General features: G+C 42.9%; 1 protein-coding gene across 4 annotated transcripts in view; it reads left to right on the forward strand.

Moving 5' to 3' along the window:
- Positions 1-21,290, forward strand: part of RECK (reversion inducing cysteine rich protein with kazal motifs) — a 1,099,858-nt gene that overhangs the window by 287,270 nt on the left and 791,298 nt on the right. The window lies entirely within an intron of this gene.

The raw sequence follows: 21,290 nt of genomic DNA on the forward strand, positions 1-21,290 counted from the left end.
CTACCATGAGCCATTCAATAATGTAATTATATATGTCACCAATGCAAATCGCTAAGCCCCCACCAACCCATTAGATAGACAACCCATTATAATGATATATCCTCCGACGCAAAAAACAAAAAGTGACAAATACCTGGTAAACGGTGAGTTAAGGATAAGATGTTGCCAGATCACAGAATAAACCACAGTGGTTGCCTCTTGGTTCCCACTAATATTAAAAACTTTATTTGGAAGTTCATCATTGTTGATTGCAGCCTGTCAGAGCCAGGTACTGAGGCTCAATATATATAGAGCAAAAAATGGTGCCAAAACTGCGTTCTGCCGGCACCTCGCATGCATGCGTAGTGATGTCATCACGCATGTCGCAGCCATCTTGGAACACCTAGAAATGGCAGAAAGGAAAAAGGCAAGGTTTGGAATAGGATGTAACCACCATTTTGATACTCCAACCCGTGAACCCCAGAAGGAAAATCAAAAGATTGGCAGGGAAGGATAGTATAATATTCCCGAAACTAGAACAATGTTAGTAATGCAGGGGTCCAAATTATCACCAGTGCATCCATCCAAGCAGGTGAAAGTATCTCTATACAATATAGAAGCCAAAGCACATACAGTTCACAGAGCAGATACAGTATAAATTTTACATCATATACATTAAAAACTCCAAATAATTCAAAATATTAACAAAACAATTAGGTATGACATATTGGTGCTGTTTTGCTGTAATAAATGTACAGGAATATCTACATATATTGCATATCTCTAGAAGGACCCTCATATGTAACATCACTATGAGTGCATAGTATCAGTCACATGTTTAAAATTATTTAGTCAAATAGCAGAAGGAGAAAAAGATAACTCCAGACTCACATATTATCAATAGTTCCTAAGTTATTTAATGTAGACGTGGTTTAAAACTAAGGGCATCATTCAAGCCAGGGGATTTAGTTAAAAATGGGTCGAACATCCCCTGGTTTGATTAGTGCCAGAACTCTCAAACATCGCAGAAGTTCAGACATGAACCGGAAACCCTATTAAAGTCTATGGGACCCAAACTTGAAAAATTAAAAATCCCCATTTTCAAGGATTTTATGCAAGTTATTGGCCATAAAAAGGGTATGGGGGTCAGGTACTCCCCTGGGGGACATGTACCAATGCAAAAAAAAATAAGTTTAAAAAATTTTGTTTTTAAAGGAGCAGTTATTTTATGATGCTTACAATAAAAATGAAAAATTCCTTTAACTATAGTGCCTGGGCTGTCCCCTTAGTCTGCCCGTAAAGTGGCGCATCTGTACTGTGTATAGAACCTGCTGCAGCAAAACAGGCATTTATAAAGAAAAAAAAATGACATTTAAATAGATTTTCCCTGCAAGCTTTCTTTATTTGAAAAAGCTGGAATTTAGACACTGGGCATGTGGGTGGCAGGGAGTGTATTTTTTTAATTTTTCTTTTATGCAGCAGCTGGGGCAGAGAAATTTGACTGCTATACTCTAGAGCTGGTGGTGTGCTGCTTGCAGACTGGCAGATGTGTTGCAAGGACCTGTGACACGATTTGCTATACCATCATCCCTGTCAGTGAAGGCTGCTGAGAAGCCATGAAATATAGCAGGGGTAGATAGGAAAGGTGATGAGTGAGGAGGAGAAGAATTGTGTTCCTTGTGTTTGGCTTTCAGGTTCTCTTGCCAACAGGCTGAGTGGTGGGAGGTTAAATGCCTTGTCAAGCATGTGGTACCCAAATGGCTGTTTTTGCCACGCTTGATCTGCTTGGGCAGAGATTGCAAATTGCAACAGTGCGACCGGCTGCACATGTGCTAAAAAGGACCCACACAGCTGAGCTTTGGGAAGTAGGCCGGGAGATAACAGCTCCACAATCTGATGGAATAGGGTGGCTGCTACTCTTCCATGATGGCTGCCTCTGGAGGACTTTCTGACTTGTGGTTGTTTCTCCCCCTTACATTCCTCCTCTGCTCTTTCCAGCACCAAATTCACATCAGTGACCTCATCATCATCCCCTCCATCCTCATCATCACTGGAGCCAACTTGGCAATACGCTGTGGCTGGGGGAACATGACAATTTGTTATTTATCAGTGTTCTCCCCTCTCTGTAGGCTCATGTTAGTCCCTTCCTCTACCTCATAACTAACATCAGAATCAAGTAATGTCTGTGCATCCTCAAGAAGCAAGTGGCTGATGCTGTGTTCAAATAATTCAGCTGACTCCTCCATGCATAATGCTGGGGCTATGGCAGGAGTAGCTATGGACAAGGAGGCAGAATAAACCGCTCTGTCAGCTGTGATGAACTGCAAACTAGTGTCAGCTTGGGTCCTAGAGGATGAGGAGGATTTAGTAAGCCAGTCCACCACCTCCTCTGCATGCTGTGGCTGTGTAGCATGGGCAACATCACTAAACAGAGACAAATGTGTCCTGCCTGAGGACAGACTACATCCACCTTTGCCTGTGGACACAGACACTGCTGGTCCCATCATAGTGGCATGGGAATGTCTGTCTCTCCTTGTTGGCCTCCCAGACATGATGGAGGGGACTTATTATCCCAAATTTAATAGAAACTGGGAAATGTGTGATTGGATGCACTTTATTGAATGAAAAGTGGTGTTTGGTGCACTTTGAATTGAGCACCGACACTGACAGAAATTAAAAAAAACTATAAAAAAAATTAAAAAAGGGGGAACACCATTATCGCAGTCAGAAAAACTGCAGCTGACAATTTTAAAAAAAAGGGGGCAGGCAGAGGACAAAAAAGGGTATACAGCACTAAATGTTATATAATTTTGTGTTAAACACTGTACTACACTATACTCACTCTATCCTAACACTATACTGACACACTACAATATACTCACACTATAATGACACACTACACTATACTGACACACTACACTATACTCACACTGTACTCAATATACGGACACACTGCACTAAACTCACACTATAAGTCAGTATACACACTTTACTAACACTCTACACTCAGAATCACAATAACTGAACACACTAACTCGCTAGTAGCAAACTGAGCCCTGCTTTATCTCCACTCCAACAACACACTGCAAAAGCTTCTTGTGTAAAGGAAGCTTTTATAGTGTGGGGTGGGACTATGAGCACTGAGCCGTGATTGGACAAAATCATTATCACTTTGTCCAATCAGGGCTCTGACAGTGCTCTGTGCCCTAATTGACAAAGCCTGCCACTGGTCAGGTGCAAGACTTCATCCAATTAGGGCCTTAGAATGTACTGTGCAGTGCATTGTGGGGTGCTCAGCGGGCGAACATCCGACCAAGTTCCCCGCAAATTTGGGTGTTCGCTGAATGGGCGAACAGGTGATGTTCGGGCCAAACATTTGCTCGGCCTGAACCGTTCGACCAATTCTACTTCTAATTGATGGATCCATCTGGCTTCTCTCTGGAGGATACAATAATCCCAATTCCCACTCCATGTGTCCAAATGTACTCTTTCAAGGGCAAAGAATTTAACAGATTAGAATTTTTTTTTTTGTCGCCAAGTGCCATGTCTCCCAATGGGAGATGATATGTCTCCAAACTTGATTGCTGACACATGATCATAAATGCGTTGCTAGAAACGGCATGTAGTCTTGCCAATCTTGCCACACACGCAGGTCACCATATACAGTGCTCAGCATAAATGAGTACACCCCAACAGATTTGTGAGAAAACCTTTACTTTCCATTCAGAATCAACATTTTCTATGGGACTATACTACAAAATACTCCCACAAATACGGGCCATTGATTGCAACCAAGATTTGTTAATTTGCACACACGAAAAAGTAATTTTCCTAACAAATTTATTCAAGACCATGTGGCAAATTGAATACACCCATATGAAAGTCTTAGGAGCAAAGCTAAATTTTAGACAACAAAATCCTAATTAAAGTGGGAGTAAACTCCCATGCTTAATTTGGACCTATCAGTACTGTAAACATCTCCTAAATGTGCACCGTTGATGAGATATTTACTGTACATGCTGCCAGTTACATCACCAGCACATGCGCTCTGAAGGAACACCCACCTCGTCTTCTGCTGCATTATAAGAATCTACAAGCTCATTGTGGGCTGTGGCAAACTCCCCCATCTTGTCTTCAGTATGTGAGACTCTGTCCCCAATGGCAGTCACTTCAGCTTTCAGCTGAGTTGTGCATTCCATCAAGTCTCTGTGCAGCGAACCCCTCAAAGTCACTAGCATTTCTTTCATTAAAGTATCAGTCAGTGGCTGATCCAGGGTGGGGAAATCATGCATTTGTTCTATGAACTCCTTAGTGCTGTCCTGAGATGTGTCATGTCCCCCTTGCTCACCTGGATATCTGTGCTCTTCCGACCGCTTCTGTGACGCTTACTGTGGGCTCTGCAAGGGTGATGTTCCTGGGGAGGGTCTGTTGCTGTACCCTGGGGATGATGCCTGGTGCCTGCCATCTTTCTGAGATGCCAATCCGCCGCCACGGCTGCGCCGCGAGTTGTAGGCCTCGGCGCCATCTTGGGTTCCATGAGGTTCTAAGCTGTAGAAATCAGTCAGCTTTTTTGGGCCCCGCTCAGGTTTTCTTTTAAACATCTCGGCGGCTGGTGATAGCTGGGCTTTTAGGGAGGTTGATTCTCCTCACTGTGCCGTCTGGCGTCGCTTCTTTCAGCTGGATGGGACTGGATTCTCCTGGAGCTCTCTCCTTAAGCTGCCATCGCCTCGACTGCTGGACACGCCCCCCCCAAGTCAGTAGTTTCTATCCTACAAGAAGGAGAACTTCTGGTGTCTATCAACATCAGGGATGCATATCTGCATGTCCCTATATTTCCCACTCACGAAAGGTTTCTGCGGTTCGAAGTAGAACAACAGCATTTTCAGTTTGTAGCCTTGCCCTTCGGGCTAGCTACAGCACCCTGGGTGTTCACAAAAGTGCTGGCCTCACCTCTAGCCAGGTTAATGGCACAGGGCGTAACAGTCTTGGCATACCTAGACAATCTATTGCTTATAGACCAATCTGTGGCTCGTTTGGAGCAAAGTGTACGCATTACAACCAGTTACCTGGAAAGTCTGGGTTGGATTCTCAACCTAGAGAAGTCTTCCTTAAAACTGCTAAAAAAGCTGGAGTATTTGGGCCTGATCATAGACACAGCCCAGAAAAAGGTGCTCTTGCCTCAGGCAAAAATCAGCTCCATAAGAGAGCTGGTGTGGATAGTCAGGTCAAAAGGAGATCACTCCATTTGCCTTTGCATGAGGTTGTTAGGAAAGATGGTGGCTTCATTCGAAGCGGTTCCCTATGCCCAGTTCCATTCGAGACTGTTGCAAAACAGTATCCCGTCTGCTTGGAACAAAACGATACAAGCTTTAGACTTGCCAATGCAGTTGTCCCCGAGGGTGTCCCAAAGCCTCAGTTGGTGGTTACTAACCCAGAATCTGCTGAAAGGAAAATCCTTCAGACCAGTTATCTGGAAAGTGGTAACGCCAGCCTTTCAGGCTGGGGAGCAGTACTAGAGAAAACAACTGTCCAGGGACAGTGGTCAAGAACCGAAAGAGCCTTGCCCATCAACATCCTAGACATTCGGGCAGTGTGTCTGGCTCTGAAGGCCTGGACTTTCAGGTTACAGGATTGTCTTGTCAGGATCCAATCTGACAATGCCACAGCTGTGGCCTATATCAATCACCAAGGGGGCACCAAGAGTCTTGCAGCGCAGAGGTGAACCATATTCTAACTTGGGCAGAAAGGAATGTTCCGTGCCTGTCGGCAGTCTTCATTCCGGGAGTAGAGAATTGGCAGGAAGACTACCTGAGTCACCAGCAGTCATTTCCGGGGAAATGGTTTCCTCACCCTGACATTTTTCGGGCTGTTTGCCAAAGATGGAGGACGTAGATCTTCTAGCGTCCAGATTCAACATGAAGTTAGTCAACTTTGTGTCCAGGACAAGGGATCCACTCGCATGGGAACAGATGCGTTGGTGACCCCGTGGGATAAGTTCTCACTGATTTATGCATTTCCCCCTATTCAGTTGCTGCCACGACTTCTTTGCAGGATCAAGCAGGAAAGAAAGCTGGTAATTTTGGTAGCCCCAGCATGGCCCAGAAGGTCATGGTATGCAGAAATCGTAAAGATGGCAGTGGAGGATCCATGGTCCCTTCCACTACGGCCAGACCTACTCTCACAGGGGCCGATATTCCATTATACCTTACGAACGCTAAATTTAACGGCTTGGCTATTGAAACCCACATTCTGAAGAAATGTGGGCTTTCCGGGTCAGTTATCTCTACCTTGATTAATTCAAGGAAGCCAGCTTCCAGAACTATATTTTATAGAGTCTGGAAGGCATATGTTTCCTGGTGTGAATCCAAGGGCTGACACCCTCGAAAATATAGGCAGAATTCTTGCCTTTCTACAATTAGGGGTAGAGATGAAGTTTGCCTTGAGTACTATTAAGGGCCAGGTCTCAGCTTTATCGGTCTTATTTCAAAGACTGCTTGCTACACATTCTTTAGTCTGGGGTTTTATACAAGGGGTGATGGGGATTAATCTACCAGTTAGATCACCTTTGAACCCTTGGGACTTGAACTTAGTTATGTCAGTGTTACAAAATCAGCCATTTGAACCGATACAACATATTCTCTTAGTCCTTCTGACAAGGAAGATGGTGTTCTTGGTTGCTATATTCTCAGCAAGGAGGGTTTCAGAATTGGCTGCTCTTTCTTGTAAAGAGCCACACTTGATTATTCATGAGGACAGAGTGGTGTTGCGCCCTCGTCCAGTTTTTTTGCCAAAAGTCTCGGGTTCCAGGGAAGAGAAGTCACTACATTGTCTTGATGTGGTGAGAGTGGTCAAAGTCTATTTAAAGACAACTGCTCAGATTCGGAAGACTGATGTCTTATTTGTACTGCCAGAAGGTCCTAAGAATGGACAGGCAGCGTCAAAATCCACTGTCGCTAAGTGGATTCGGCAAGTTATAATTCAGACTTATGATTTAAGGGGTAAGATTCTCCCTTTTCAAGTCAAAGCGCACTCTACCAGATTGGTTAGTACTTCTTGGGCAGTGCGTCACCAGGCCTCCATGGCTCAGATCTGTAAGGCTGCAACTTGGGCTTCAGTACATACATTCATTAAGTTTTATCAGGTGGATGTAAGGAGGTATGAGGATATCGCCTTTGGGCGCAGTGTACTGCAGGCAGCAGTATAGGTCCTCAAGTCTGGGGGTGCCCTACGGATTGTCTCTCCCTCCCCTCAAATAGCATTGCTATGGGGCGTCCCACATAGTGATTTCTATGGTGCTCTGTGTCCCATGATGTACGATAAAGAAAATAGGATTTTTAAAACCGCTTACCTGTAAAATCCTTTTCTTGGAGTATATGATGGGACACAGAGGTCCCCCCTCTTTTTGGGGTTTAGATATATTGCTTTGCTACAAAAACGAAGGAGGAGTGGTTATATAGGGAGTGAACTTCCTGTATTGGGCATACCAGTGTCCATCACCTGAATGTGCCTATATACCACATAGTGATTACTATGGTGCTCTGTGTCCCATGATGTACTCCAAGAAAAGGATTTTACAGGTAAGCTGTTATAAAAATCCTCTTTTACCAGGGTGGCTCTTTGTGCAGGTTTCGGAACCAGGGGTGGACATTTCACTATTTATGAGATTCTTGGTTCTTGTAACTTCCTCTCCTTAAGCAAGGAAGAATTTTCCATGCAGATGTCTTGCAACCATCCTTAAAAGGTCTGGTAAAAGAACATGTGGAAGCAGTTAATAGATTTCCTCAAATTCATCTTTGTGGAGAACGTGTGCAGAAGTCTCAAGCTGCATTCACAGGCACCTATGGGCCCTAAAGTGATCAGCATGGGTTCAAGAAAGCAGAAGAAACTTCTTACTGCCTTTTCTGTACATATCTTTGTTAAGAATGTTATGTATGATGACATTTTATGTGGACTTCAGATAGGGCTTTCTTGTGTCCACCACCAGCAGATCTCCTGAAACATGTTCGGATGAAGCAAACATTCTCCTGTTGCTACCCTGTCTGCAAAACAGGATCGAGGTAGAAAGGGTGATTTTGGTTATCCCAAACTGGCCCACAAGGGCTTGGTTCTTAGACATTCTTCCTATACTATTTAAACCTCCATGGCATCTAGACTGCCAAGACCTTCACTCTAAAGGTCCCATCTACCAGTCACTGGCTTTAACAGCATGGCTGTTGGGGCCCAATCTTAAGTTCAGGGAATTTCAGACCAATGATTCCCATGCTTCTAAAGGCCAAGAAAGGTCACTTCCAAGTTTATCATTGGAAGATGAAGTTGGAAGTCATACTTTCAGCGATAGAAAGCAGAGTGTCAGGGTATTTATTTATACTGAAATATATTAATCAGTTTTTATGTTTATGGAAATGAGCAAAAATCTATGATTTAGGAAATTTCCACATATTTCCACAAATCACCCAAATAACTCGAATTTGTTTATCTACGCTAATTTGAAGATAAAGAATACAATATTGTGCAAAAATATATATATTTATTTACTAAACATCAGTGCAAAATAATATCAAAACATAACTGTTGATAAACACAGAATATCATTTCAAATATCAATGATATGGGTAATACAGATGAGACAGTAACCACAAACTCTAGTTTTAAAATGCCAATGTCATAAAACTTAGTTACTGCTTTGTAAATGGTTTCTCTGTGGCTCTGCAAATTAGGAAAACAAGCAAGTGATGATATTAACTCTAACTCGTGATCTCTCTAAAACAAACAGATCTGGCAAGCTCAAACTTTAAAAGCACACGGACAAAATGTTATACCGTGCACAGAGCTTGGTGATTTAACTAAGATGTATTTTTCAGGTAAAGATTGATCTCTAATACATTTTATATTTAAACATGCATCATAACTAAGCCATTCAATTAGCTTTAAATGTAGCTGTGTTGAGACATACAACATTGTGTATTTCTCTTATTAATATGAACAAAACTCATACTGCAGTTAGAAATAATCCAAGTCCAATTAATGCTACAAAGATTAATTGGTCCAGCCAATTTATGTTCAAATAATCATTTGCATAAAGAAAAATAAGATCTATACTTTACCGAAACTTTTGAGCTCTTTTGTTTGAGAGATGTCAGCTGTGTGTTCAAATGGACATTGTTCCCTTCCTTTGATCTTTCCGTTATTGTCAGAGAAGCTCCCGAAATAGATCCAGTACTGGGCGCCCTGGGGTGCGCCGTTGCACGCGTGGGAGTGCGCCCATGTGCACCGTAGTGCGGGCGTGCGGGCATGTGCATGCGCATCGGCGCGCGCACGGCGTTTGGCGCCAATCGCCCTATTTAAACTGCGGGAGCACTTTGCTCGGTGCTGTCCGATCTGCAGCTCCCAGTACCTGTGCTTCCTGTTTACCTGTCTGAACGTCTGATCTCCTTGTCTATTGGATTACTCTCTGCTATCTGCCTGCACCTGACCCCGGCCTGTCTTTGACCTTGAATCTGCCTGCTCCTTTGTACTACGTTGCCCGCCTGTTGCCAAACCCTGCCTGTGACCTGGATTCTGAATCTGCCTGCTCCCTTGTACTGTGCTGACCGCCTGCTGCCAACTCTGCCTGTGACTGGACCTCCCTATCTTGCTCCTGCTCTGCATCTGCTGCCTGTGCTCCGGCTTACCAAGGACTTCCAGTCTGCTTGCACCAGGATCCTGAGCATTACTACTGCAAGTCACCCACCAGGCTCTCATACCACTCTGTGCTCACGTGCCTTCTGGGCCAGGAACCAGATACGTAAGGGAGACCTTCCCCTGCTGTATCGGGCTCGTCAGTCAGGTACATGACAACCTTACAGTATCGGACAGCCATGTCCGAGCAGGGAACCTCTCCTATGGAGGAACTGTGTAGACACCTGGCGGGTCTCATACAAGCCATGAAGAGCCTTCAGGAAGGCTATAATAGACTGGAAGAACGAGTCCAGGTGCTGTCATCACCTGCCAACCCTCAGAGTGCTTCTGCTGCCGGACTCTCATCTGCACCCTCTGTGGTTATGCTACCCCCTGAGCCTAGGGTCCCTACACCCGAAAGATTCGCTGGAGAACGTAGTATATACCGGTCCTTCGGCAACGCCTGCAAACTTTACTTTGCTTTGCAACCACACACCTTTTCTTTGGAAGCAACCAAGGTGGGCTTTGTGATCTCTCTTTTGTCCGGTGAACCACAGACTTGGGCCCACCGTCTTCTGGAGCAGAAGTCAGCATACCTGGATAACCTAGATACCTTCTTTGCCGCTATGTCTCAGCTATATGAGGATCCCCAGTTGAAAGCCACCACTGAATCCACCTTGCACGCCCTACAACAAGGGTGTAGACCTGCAGAGGACTATGTGCTGGAATTTAGGCGCTGGAGTTCGGATACGGACTGGAATGACGCGGCCCTGCGTTATCAATTTCGCATGGGCTTGTCTGACCCGCTCAAAGATGAGCTGGCATGGGTCGGAATACCCCAATCTCTGGATGACCTTATTAACCTGTCCGTTCAAATAGACCGGCGCCTAAGGGAACGCCGCTCCGAGAGGTCCCCCAACCGATTCCTCCCCACCTGGGTCCTCCCCAAGGTTCCTAGTGCTACCAGCTCTGTCGGCCAAAGTCCTCGTGCACCATCTACCCCGGTCCTTGATACTCCTGAACCTATGCAGCTCGGTCTTCTCCATCCATCTCTCACTACGAAAGAGCGGCAGCGCCGACGTGTCAACAATCTGTGTATGTATTGCGGGGAATCGGGTCACTAAGTGAGATCTTGCCCTAACAAGACACGTTAGTCCCTCTCAACCTCTCCTAAGTATGAACCTGCCTTGCCTAATCCTGCTAATCATCTTGCTCTCTCCATTACTCTACAGCTTCCAGGACAGGATCTTCCAGTTTCAGTCATAATTGACTCCGGAGCATGCAGCTGCTTCATCGACTTTTGCTGCTCACCACCGCATTCCTCTCCAATTGAAGACTCAGGGACTTGCAGCATCGGGAATTTCTTCAATTGGACGCCATTTCTTTACCACTCTTTCCCATTATCCTGGGAATGCCGTGGTTACAGGCCCATAATCCCAACATTGACTGGGTCACTGGGGAAATCAAGTTTCTCTCCAGATATTGCCAACAGCATTGTTTGCACAGTACCCCCGACAAACCCTCTCAACTCCTCTGTCTGGACATTGACACTGAATCGCAGCTGGCGATTCCCACTCCTTATCGGGACTTTCTTGATATCTTTAGTAAAAAGGGGGCAGAAACCCTTCCTCCCCACAGACCTTATGACTGCCCGATAGAGCTTCTGCCTGGAACTGAAGTCCCTTTTGGAAGAATTTTTCCACTAACAGAACAGGAGCTGGATACCCTTAAAATCTACATTGACGAGAATCTAAAAAAAGGCTTTATCCGTCCATCCACTTCACCGGCCGGGGCCGGCATCTTCTTCGTCAAAAAGAAGGATCACTCTCTACAACCGTGTATCGACTACTGGGAACTAAATAAAATAATCATCAAGAACCGTTACCCTCTACCTCTTGTGCCCGAACTCTTCCGAAGATTAGGTTCTGCAATAATCTTTACCAAACTGGGTCTCCGTGGTGCCTACAACTTGATCCACATTAGAGAAGGAGACGAATGGAAAACGGCCTTCCGTACCCAGTTTGGGCACTTTGAGTATCTTGTCATGCCCTTTGGCCTGTGCAACGCACCAGCAACGTTTCAACACTTTGTTAACGATATCTTCTGTGACCTTCTGGACTTGTATGTTATAGTGTATTTAGATGACATCTTAATCTTTTCCTCTTCAGTCACCGAGCATTGCAGGCATGTCCGAAATGTCTTAACCCGGCTCAGGCAGCATGGACTTTACGCCAAGTTGGAAAAATGCGAGTTTGAACTCCAGTGCATCCAGTTCCTTGGCTTAATCATTTCTGTCAACGGCATTAAAATGGATCCCCAAAAAGTGGTGGCTATCCTGGACTGGCCCGCTCCCTCCGATAAGAAAGGAGTCCAATGCTTTGTTGGCTTTGCCAATTTTTACCGGAATTTCATAAGGGGCTTTTCTGAAATAATTAAATGGAAGGGTAGATGACTGCGCTTAGGAACCTGCCTAGGTATGCTGCCTCCCCTAATATAGCTCCTTTAAGGGGTCTATGAATATAGGATTAGAATGAGAAAGGGATGGTGGCGCTCCCTGGTTTGGGTAAGAGTGCCAGTTGATGATGTATACTTAACTCAAATGTGGTGTAATACAAATTGAAATATAGTGAGCTTCAAATCCGTGAACAGTGCTTATAGCTATTAGTCACTTGAACGAGGTGATCCGCTATATAGTTAGCCTATCCCCGCTCAGTTGACATATTTCCACTAGTGAATTTAACACAATATATATATCTCTAAGGTGAATATTGGATTAATAGGATTCCGTATAAATACCGTGATTGACAAACATGAGTGACTATGTGTTTGTAACAACTTTGATGAGTACATACAAAATAGAATTATACATAAGCATTTGTTAGAAAAACCATAATTAAGGAAAATACCTTATTTAAGAAAAAAGAAAAATAGTGTTGGTACACATATGCATACTAATAGTCCATATGGTGTACTAGGTCCCCATTTAGGATTATTAACACAAAATTGGTGACTATAAGTGTTTTCAAGGAATCTTGGTACACCTATGCATAACTAATAGTCCATCTGGTGAATTAGGTCTTCATTTATTTTTATTATTTATTTATTTATTTCAGGTACTTATATAGCGCCGTCAATTTACGCAGCGCTTTACATATTCATTGTACATTCACATCGGTCCCTACCCTCAAGGAGCTTACAATCTAAGGTCCCTAACTCACATTCATACATACTAGGGACAATTTAGACAGGATCCAATTAACCTACCAGCATGTCTTTGGAGTGTGGGAGGAAACCGGAGTACCCGGAGGAAACCCACGCAGGCACAGGGAGAACATGCAAACTCCAGGCAGGTAGTGTCATGGTTGGGATTCGAACCAGCGACCCTTCTTACTGCTAGGTGAGAGTGCTACCCACTAGACCACTGTGCCACCTTCATTCAAGGTGATTAACACAGAAATGGTGACTGTAAGTGTTCTCACCGGGTCCCCTCACCCCCATAGGGGTAATGCGCTTATGTTTACGACCACTACGGTTGCTCCACCGTCCTCATCCGGGGGTCTGGGATGCCCCTCCTTCTTTCAGATATATTCTGATGTACTCTGTGGTAGGCTCCTTATAGAGGAAAAAAGAAGTAGGCTCCCATAGTGTAGTAAAAGTGCTGGGTTTATTGAAAAAATACAGCGACTGGATACGAAAATAACGAACTTGATAAAAATATATAAATAAATTCAAATGAATTAAAATTAGTCCTGGAATGCCTTAGCATACCCCAAAAGCCGCGCACGGGTCCGGAATATATTATGGGCGGCTAGTGTTAGGATATGTCGGCCTTGCAGTGTGCTAAGGCATTCCAGGACTAATTTTAATTCATTTTAATTTATTTATATATTTTTATCAAGTTCGTTATTTTCGTAGTTTTGCAGTACTTTCTCAGCGGCAAGGCGCCAAGGCCCTCCTCTATCCAGTAGCCTTTTTTTTCACGCAAGCTCTCCACTGCGGAGAAAAATTATGATGTAGGAGATCATGAGCTTCTGGCCATTAAGGCCACCCTGGAGGAGTGGCGCTACCTACTGGAGGGTGCTGCACATCCCATTTTGGTCTATACCGACCACAAAAACCTGGAGTACTTGAGAACGGCCAAGAGATTGAAACCATGGCAGGCAAGGTGGGCTCTGTTTTTCTCCAGATTTCAGTTCCATATCACGTACAGACCTGCCTCTAAAAACATCAAGCCGGATGCATTATTCAGCATGTTCCATGATTCTGGGGAATCCTTACCTCCAGACACTATCCTTCCTGCTGGAAATTTCTTGTTACTTCAAGGGGATCTCCTGTCCCAAATAAGACAAGCCTCCATGAGTTGGTCCCCATCTGCTGAAGACAATGTAAGCTTGCAAGATGGTTTGTTCTGGCACAAGGATAAAATTTTGGTCCCAGAGAATCTGAGAGTGGCAGTACTGGAACTTTGCCATGACCATAAGTTGGCCGGACATTTTGGTGTTCTGAAAACAACAGAGCTGGTACGATGCACATTTTGCTGGCCTCAGCTGGCAAACGACTGCAAGAGCTACGTGGAATCATGCACTACCTGTGCTCGGAATAAGAATAGCCGAACGAAGGTCTGGGGCCTACTAAGACCCTTACCTGTTCCAGAAAGGCCATGGAAAATTATTTCGATGAATTTCATCATAGAGCTCCCTCAGGCAGAAGGCTTTTCTACCATCTTTGTCGTTGTGGATAGATTGTATAAAATGGTGCACTTTCTACCCATAAAAGGCACACCTTCAGCATTGGAAACGGCAAAAGTTTTCATTAAAGAAATAGTGAGACTGCATGGAGTTCCATCAAGTATAGTATCTGATCAAGGTGTTTAGTTCACTTCCAGGTTTTGGAAGGCTCTCTGTGGGTCTCTCGAAATTGGCATTCTCGTCTGCCTACCATCCCCAGACAAATGGGCAGACAGAGAGAACTAGTCAGACACTGGAACAGTATCTCCGCTGCTTCTCTGCCTTCTCACAGGACGATTGGGTTTCCCTGCTGCCTGTTGCTGAGTTTGCCTACAACAACTCTTAGAACTCTGCCATTAAGCAAACGCCATTCTTTGCCAACTATGGCTTTCATCCATCCTTCCTGCCCGGTTCCTTACCCGAGTGTGCGATTCCCGCAGTCACTGAAACAATGGACTTCTTCCTCACCAACAATAAGTTACTACAAGAGACCATGGCTAAGACCCAGGAATACAATAAGAGGATGTTTGATAGGAAGAAGCGAGGAGAACTCATCCTAGAACCTGGTAACCAGGTTTGGCTGTCTACAGCTAATTTAAAGATGGCCTGCCCCTCAAGGAAGTTGGGTCCTAAATTCATGGGTTGTTTTTCAGTCAAGAGAAAAATTAATGATGTGGCTTATGAGCTTGACTTACCAGATACATTGAAAGTCCATCCTGTTTTTCATGTGTCCTTACTGAAGCCTGTTACTCCCAATTCTTTCCCCGGTCAAAATACTGGCCCACCTGAACCTGTAATCATTAACAATGAGGAGGAATTTGAGGTGGAAGCAATACTGGACTGCAGGAGGAGGCACAACCAAGTCCAATGCTTAATTAAGTGGAGGGGGTATGGGCCAGAAGATAATTCCTGGGAACCGGAAAGCAATCTGCATGCTGAAGAACTTTTAAGGGATTTTTGGAGTGCCCACGCCAATAGATGGCCCAGATGGGCATCCGGAGGCTGCCCTTAAGGAGGGGGCACTGTCAGAGAAGCTCCCGAAATATATCCAGTACTGGGCGCCTTGGGGTGTGCCGGTGCGCGCCGGCGCACTTGGGTGTGCGCGCCGTTGTGCGGGCGCGTGCACGGCGTTTGGCGCCAGTCACCCTATTTAAACTGCGGGAGCACTTTGCTCGGTGCTGTCCGATCTGCAGCTCCCAGTACCTGTGCTTCCTGTTTACCTGCCTGAACTTGATCTCCTTTTCTATTGGATTACTCTCTGCTATCTGCTTGCACCTGACCCGGCCTGTCTTTGACCTTGAATCTGCCTGCTCCTTTGTACTACGCTGCCCGCCTGTTGCCAAACCCTGCCTGTGACCTGGATTCTGAATCTGCCTGCTCCCTTATACCGTGCTGACCGCCTGCTGCCAACTCTGCCTGTGACTGGATCTGCCTATCCTGCTCCTGCTCTGCATCTGCTGCCTGTGCTCCGGCTTACCAAGGACTTCCAGTCTGCTTGCACCAGGATCCTGAGCATTACTACTGCAAGTCACCCGCCAGGCTCTCATACCGCTCTGTGCTCCCGTGCCTTCTGTTTATACTATCAGGGGCCAGGAACCAGATACGTAAGGGAGACCTTCCCCTGCTGTATCGGGCTCGTCAGTCAGGTACGTGACAACCTTACAGTTATCCTCTCGTTACGATCTTAGCAGAGGGAGAACAGAGGGCTATCCATATGCATCCTTTATCCCCCCAAAGAGTAGGTGTGCATATGCCTTTCACGTCATGAATGACGTAAAAAAAGATATGTCATTTCCTGCACTATACCTAGAAGGGCAGTATCGGACCCTTACGCATAATTACCACTAGGGACAGTGTTTTCCTTTACATCACTGGTGACCTTACAGGCTTAAAAATGATATTAGAATGTTTCTTAACATGTCAAAAATCTCGTCAAATAACCTTTGACGTTAGCTTTAAAAAAAAAAACACACTATAAACTATTCTAAGATGTAATTTATATGCCAAATTGCTAGACTTGCAGTCTGGCTGGAAAATATATGGATGTAGTAAGTTTAGATAAGTTGATTAACCTTTGTTCTAAATACCTTAGTAGTTAGATCTTTTGTGACTGGACATGCAATAACAATTTTATACGTAGTTTCACACATAGAATTCCTATTAATTTAAAACTATTCATAATGTTAAAAATATGCCATCCTTCTCTTAATAATATATTTCAATGGGTAATAACAACCAATAATATAATGAATAACCATGGTAATACAATTGCTTATAGTGAAAAATACTTGTTTCATTAAATAGTTTTTGAATAAGCCCCTTCTCTCAGTCATGAAAAGAAAAAATATATATACATGTTTGTTCATTGTTCATTTGAAACACGAGACCTTGGTCTCATTATAATATAAACATTAGCCCTCTTGGTTTTCCTCTTATCTATCTGGCTGACAGAATTTCATAATTTATGGTCTCAGAGAAACTCAGAGAAGCCCTGAAAATCTTCTTGTAAGAAACCTTGTTTAAAATCATGAACTTCCACTCACCTTAGGAAAAAAAAAATAATATAGCACAAAATGGCTACTGAGTTGCTCATGAAATTATATATTTATTTTTATATGCATAATTCTAGAAGTGAATTATTTTTAACCCCAATAGTTCTGACAAATCCCTCCCTTGTTTCCCCTAGTATTCAGGTGAACAAACTCAGACATATTAGGGAAACAGGTCTGAAAAAAAATCATATTTGTTAAAAAGATATAACCCAATTTTTTTTTTCTTTAAATTGAAGGGCATTTTTCTCTTTTCATCCACACTGATAAAGGAATATTCTTGTCTACTTTGGATTTAAATTGATGGATTTTTTAGATAAGAGTATTAACCAAAGGACACATCCTATTGTTAATATATATGTCACTATTTCGGATAGATTCAATGATAACATCTGATGATCACGTAATGAATACTTCAAAGTATTTATTATCTTTCTTTACCAATAATTCAATTGTATAATTAGGTTTATTATCCAGTAAAAACTTCAGATCAGGATTCTAAGGAATCTCTTGCCCTTGAAATGCATCCACAATCAGGATTTCACGCTCCCAAACATCATTTCCCACTGGATAAAGTGTAATGTCCCCAATAACTACTTTGGTATCTTTAGGGACTTGAACGATAATTACCGCAGTAGGTGACAATATTGTTTTATTTTGAATTAGTTCTTTATAATAAATATTTGGGTCCTTTTCTGTAGTACTCACTAACCACTTATTTCCAACCAATGTGGCCTGGACACTTGCGTTATCTTGCGTTTTACTGATGGTAACATACATTTTTCTGATCCATGTTTTACATGGTCCAATCCACATAAAGCCTGTGATGCATCATATACAAAAGGTTTTCCTTCACATTAAAAATGATTGTCTTTAAATTTAACACATTCACTTAATATTGGAACTGAAAACACTTCAGGTTCTGATAATTGATATGTAATTATCTCTGGAGTCTGTATCCTAACGTGAAAATTGTCCTGGTATGTCCCAACATTATGAATGTATTTCATGTGAAATATGTTCCTATTATTCATATAGGGTATTGATAATAGAAAACAAATCTCCATTCTCTCTGGATCGATATATAAAGGTAAAGCACTTCCCATTTCAAAGGATAAATTAACATGGAATTCTTCCAATGCCACTTCACCTAGTTCAAACAATATTTTCTTTATCATATCTCGAGGAAACAAAATATAATGGACCGCCACCATGAAGTAAGTCATTCATCCCATTTTGCACTTCATCTAAACACATCAAGGTATGGAACATTATGGGATCTCTTAAGAATAAGAGTTCATCTTTAAATTGTTCATGACTTTTATGTAGGTCCGCAGACCGTGAAATCAATTCAGAATGTAAGTTTGTAGTAAATATAATGTCAACCACTTTCACCAATTTTTCCATGTTAGTCTTTTGAGTTTCAATTTCCTGATATAAATATTCATTTTTTCTCTCAAATTTCCTACTTGCATGTAAATTTTTTTCATGGAAATAGAATTAACTACTGAAGTGGTGGTGGAAACCTCAATCCCCAGTGTAGCGAAAACAATGCTGGCAATCAAGAAACCGATTAATCTCTTTGGTCGCTCATATTTAGACATGGGTTGGATAATACATTTTTTCCTTGCATGTAAGATGTCTTGCACTCTCATCTGAGCTCTGTTTACGTGTGCAATATACCACTCTTGCATCTCCACAAGTTGAAAATGGGATATATTATAATTCTTCAATGGATATCCTTGAATCCAAACTCACAAAGATCTTCTGAGACAAACATTTGGTTTCCATCAATAAGAATCCTGGAGCGTCTTGCATCATAACTCCTGATGAAGGACCCGGTTTGATGATAGGTTCCGTCCAGAGCTGGGCAACAAGGATTAACACCATCCATACGATTGCTGCGTTTTTGGTAGTCATCATTTTCTTTACCAACCTACGATCTGATTCGGACTGTCAATCTTTTTCTATTTAAAAAAACAAATAATATGATAATTCTTATCAATTAATATTTACATTTGTAAGCTATAACTGGCAGGATCAACACTAATGCGTAGAAGCATAAAATATGAAGATCTGTAAGTTGAGAGAGAATTATCACAATGTCAAATCATTACATTCACATTCTCTTGAGATACTTATTAAGTCTCTTCTACATTACCTTCCAGCATTCTTAGTTGGGACCTAGGATGACAAGCACGCAATTGATTGACATGAACCTATTTTTCCACAAAACCATCATTTTTGAGAATTCTTATTTTGTAAACCACAGGTGAGATCTTGTCAATGATATTGTACGGACCTTTCCATGATGGAAGAAACTTCTTTTCTTTTACTTGGTTCCGAGCAAAATTGTACAGATGCGCTTTATCACCTGTTTCATACTCCTTCTTCGTGGTTTTGAGATCATAATAAGTTTTATTACATCCTGCTGCTTTCTCAAGATTCTTCTGTGCAAAAGCGTGTTGAAGATGCTGACAAAGGTTTTCCACGTACTGATGTGTCGTGGCTGCATTGATCAGGTTATGATTTGATGTGCGAAACAACAGATGTTGTGGAAGTACCATTTTCCCACCGGTCATCAACTCAAAGGGGGACATCTTAGTAGCCGCACTTGGTGTAGCTCTGTCAGCCATGAGCATTGAGGCAACTTCATATCCCAATCCTTACCTGATTCTTTAACAAATGTCTTAAGGACATTGACAATGGATTGGTTATAGCGCTCTACTGACCCACTAGTTGCTGGATGATAGGCAACGTGCAATTTCCGTTTGACACCCAAGAGTTTCCACATTTTAGACATTACCTCACTTGTGAAATGCCGATCCTGGTCTGAGTTAATCCTCAACGGTAGACCAAATCTGGAAAAGATATGATTAATAAGCAAATGGGCACATGTTTCAGCAGTGTTATTATGAGCTGGTAAACACTCTACCCATTTGGTAAACACACAAATGACTGTGTGACCTTGTAACAGGACCTATAAAGTCAATCTGTATGTCGGACCATGGCAATGAGAAACCCTTTCTCTGAAGTGGGGCACGATGTGTGGGACCTTGAGGTTGGAATTGGGCACAAACTAGACAACCTTGACAATATGTTTGGACATCCTTCAACATGTGAGGCCAATATGCATAATCACGTAGCAATTCATAGGTAATCTTCTCACCTCGGTGACCTGCTGTAAGTGCATCATGAGCATGTTGTAACATTAGGCCTCTAAACACGGTAGGAACTCCCCATTGTTGAATATCATTCTTATGCCCTGTACACACAGTCGGATTTTCCGATGAAAAATGTGCGATCGGAGCTTGTTGTTGGAAATTCCGACCGTGTGTGGCCTCCATCGGACTTTTTCCCTCGGAATTTAAGACACACAAAGTTTTGAGAGCTGGCTATAAAATTTTCCGACAACAAAATCCGTTTGCGTCAATTCCGACCTTGTGTGGACAATTCCAACGCAAAAAGTGTCACGCATGCTCAGAATAAATTCTGAGACGGAAAAGCTCGGTCTGGTAAAATTTGTGTTCGTAATGGATATAGCACTTTCGTCAGGCTGCAATGTTTTAAATAGTTTAATGCAGCGCACTCTCTTCTTCTTTATAATGCTAGAAGAATGAAGTTGTTTTGCTGCATATTCACACAGAGTTCTCACAAACTTCTTTCTTTATTATTTATCATGATTTCATGAATATAATATTTTTATTTGTCACATCTACCGAAAAAAATTAAATTTTTTGATGTTTTTTTTTTTTTTTTAAATCCTGATCTCATGTTATTTTTTGTATTTTTTTTTAACTTCAGAATAGTTTTGTGTGTCAAGTTACCACAACACGATTATTATTTTGTATTATTTAATCTCAAGGAGATTGCTTGGTGTTGGTGTCTCTTGTTAATTTCACATTGTATTTTTGAAATGTACCTGCTTCCTCACAAACAAACTGTCCTTTTTGAAGGAAAACACACATAGGCGAGTGTAATAAAACAAACCAAAAATTTATTAAGGGGTCCTAACCAAAGAAAGAGGCTGGAGAAACAGCAGAAATTGGCGAAGCCTTTGGCCCCCAGGGCACACATCAATTATTTTACTGCAAAATTGGTGGCCTGAGGAGTCCATATATAAGGGAGTACAATCTGGTCCAGAAGTCCAAGAGATCATGAACAGCAGCAGATGAGATGTATTGTCGCCAGGCTGTTTTCATACAAGAGCCTGCATCTTTTGTCAGACCAGACAACCCAGGGGGCCATCACTTTTTTGTCTTCCTTCCACTCTTCCTTCCACGCTGTGTCTGTGGTGGTGGAGTTGTGGCTGGAGGAGGAGGAGAAGGATGATGCAACTCACACAGGTGGGTATTGGGTGTGATTTCGCCCCTCACCC

The sequence above is a fragment of the Aquarana catesbeiana genome, linkage group LG05 (assembly GCF_042186555.1).
Source record: "Aquarana catesbeiana isolate 2022-GZ linkage group LG05, ASM4218655v1, whole genome shotgun sequence".
Lineage (NCBI taxonomy): Eukaryota > Metazoa > Chordata > Amphibia > Anura > Ranidae > Aquarana > Aquarana catesbeiana.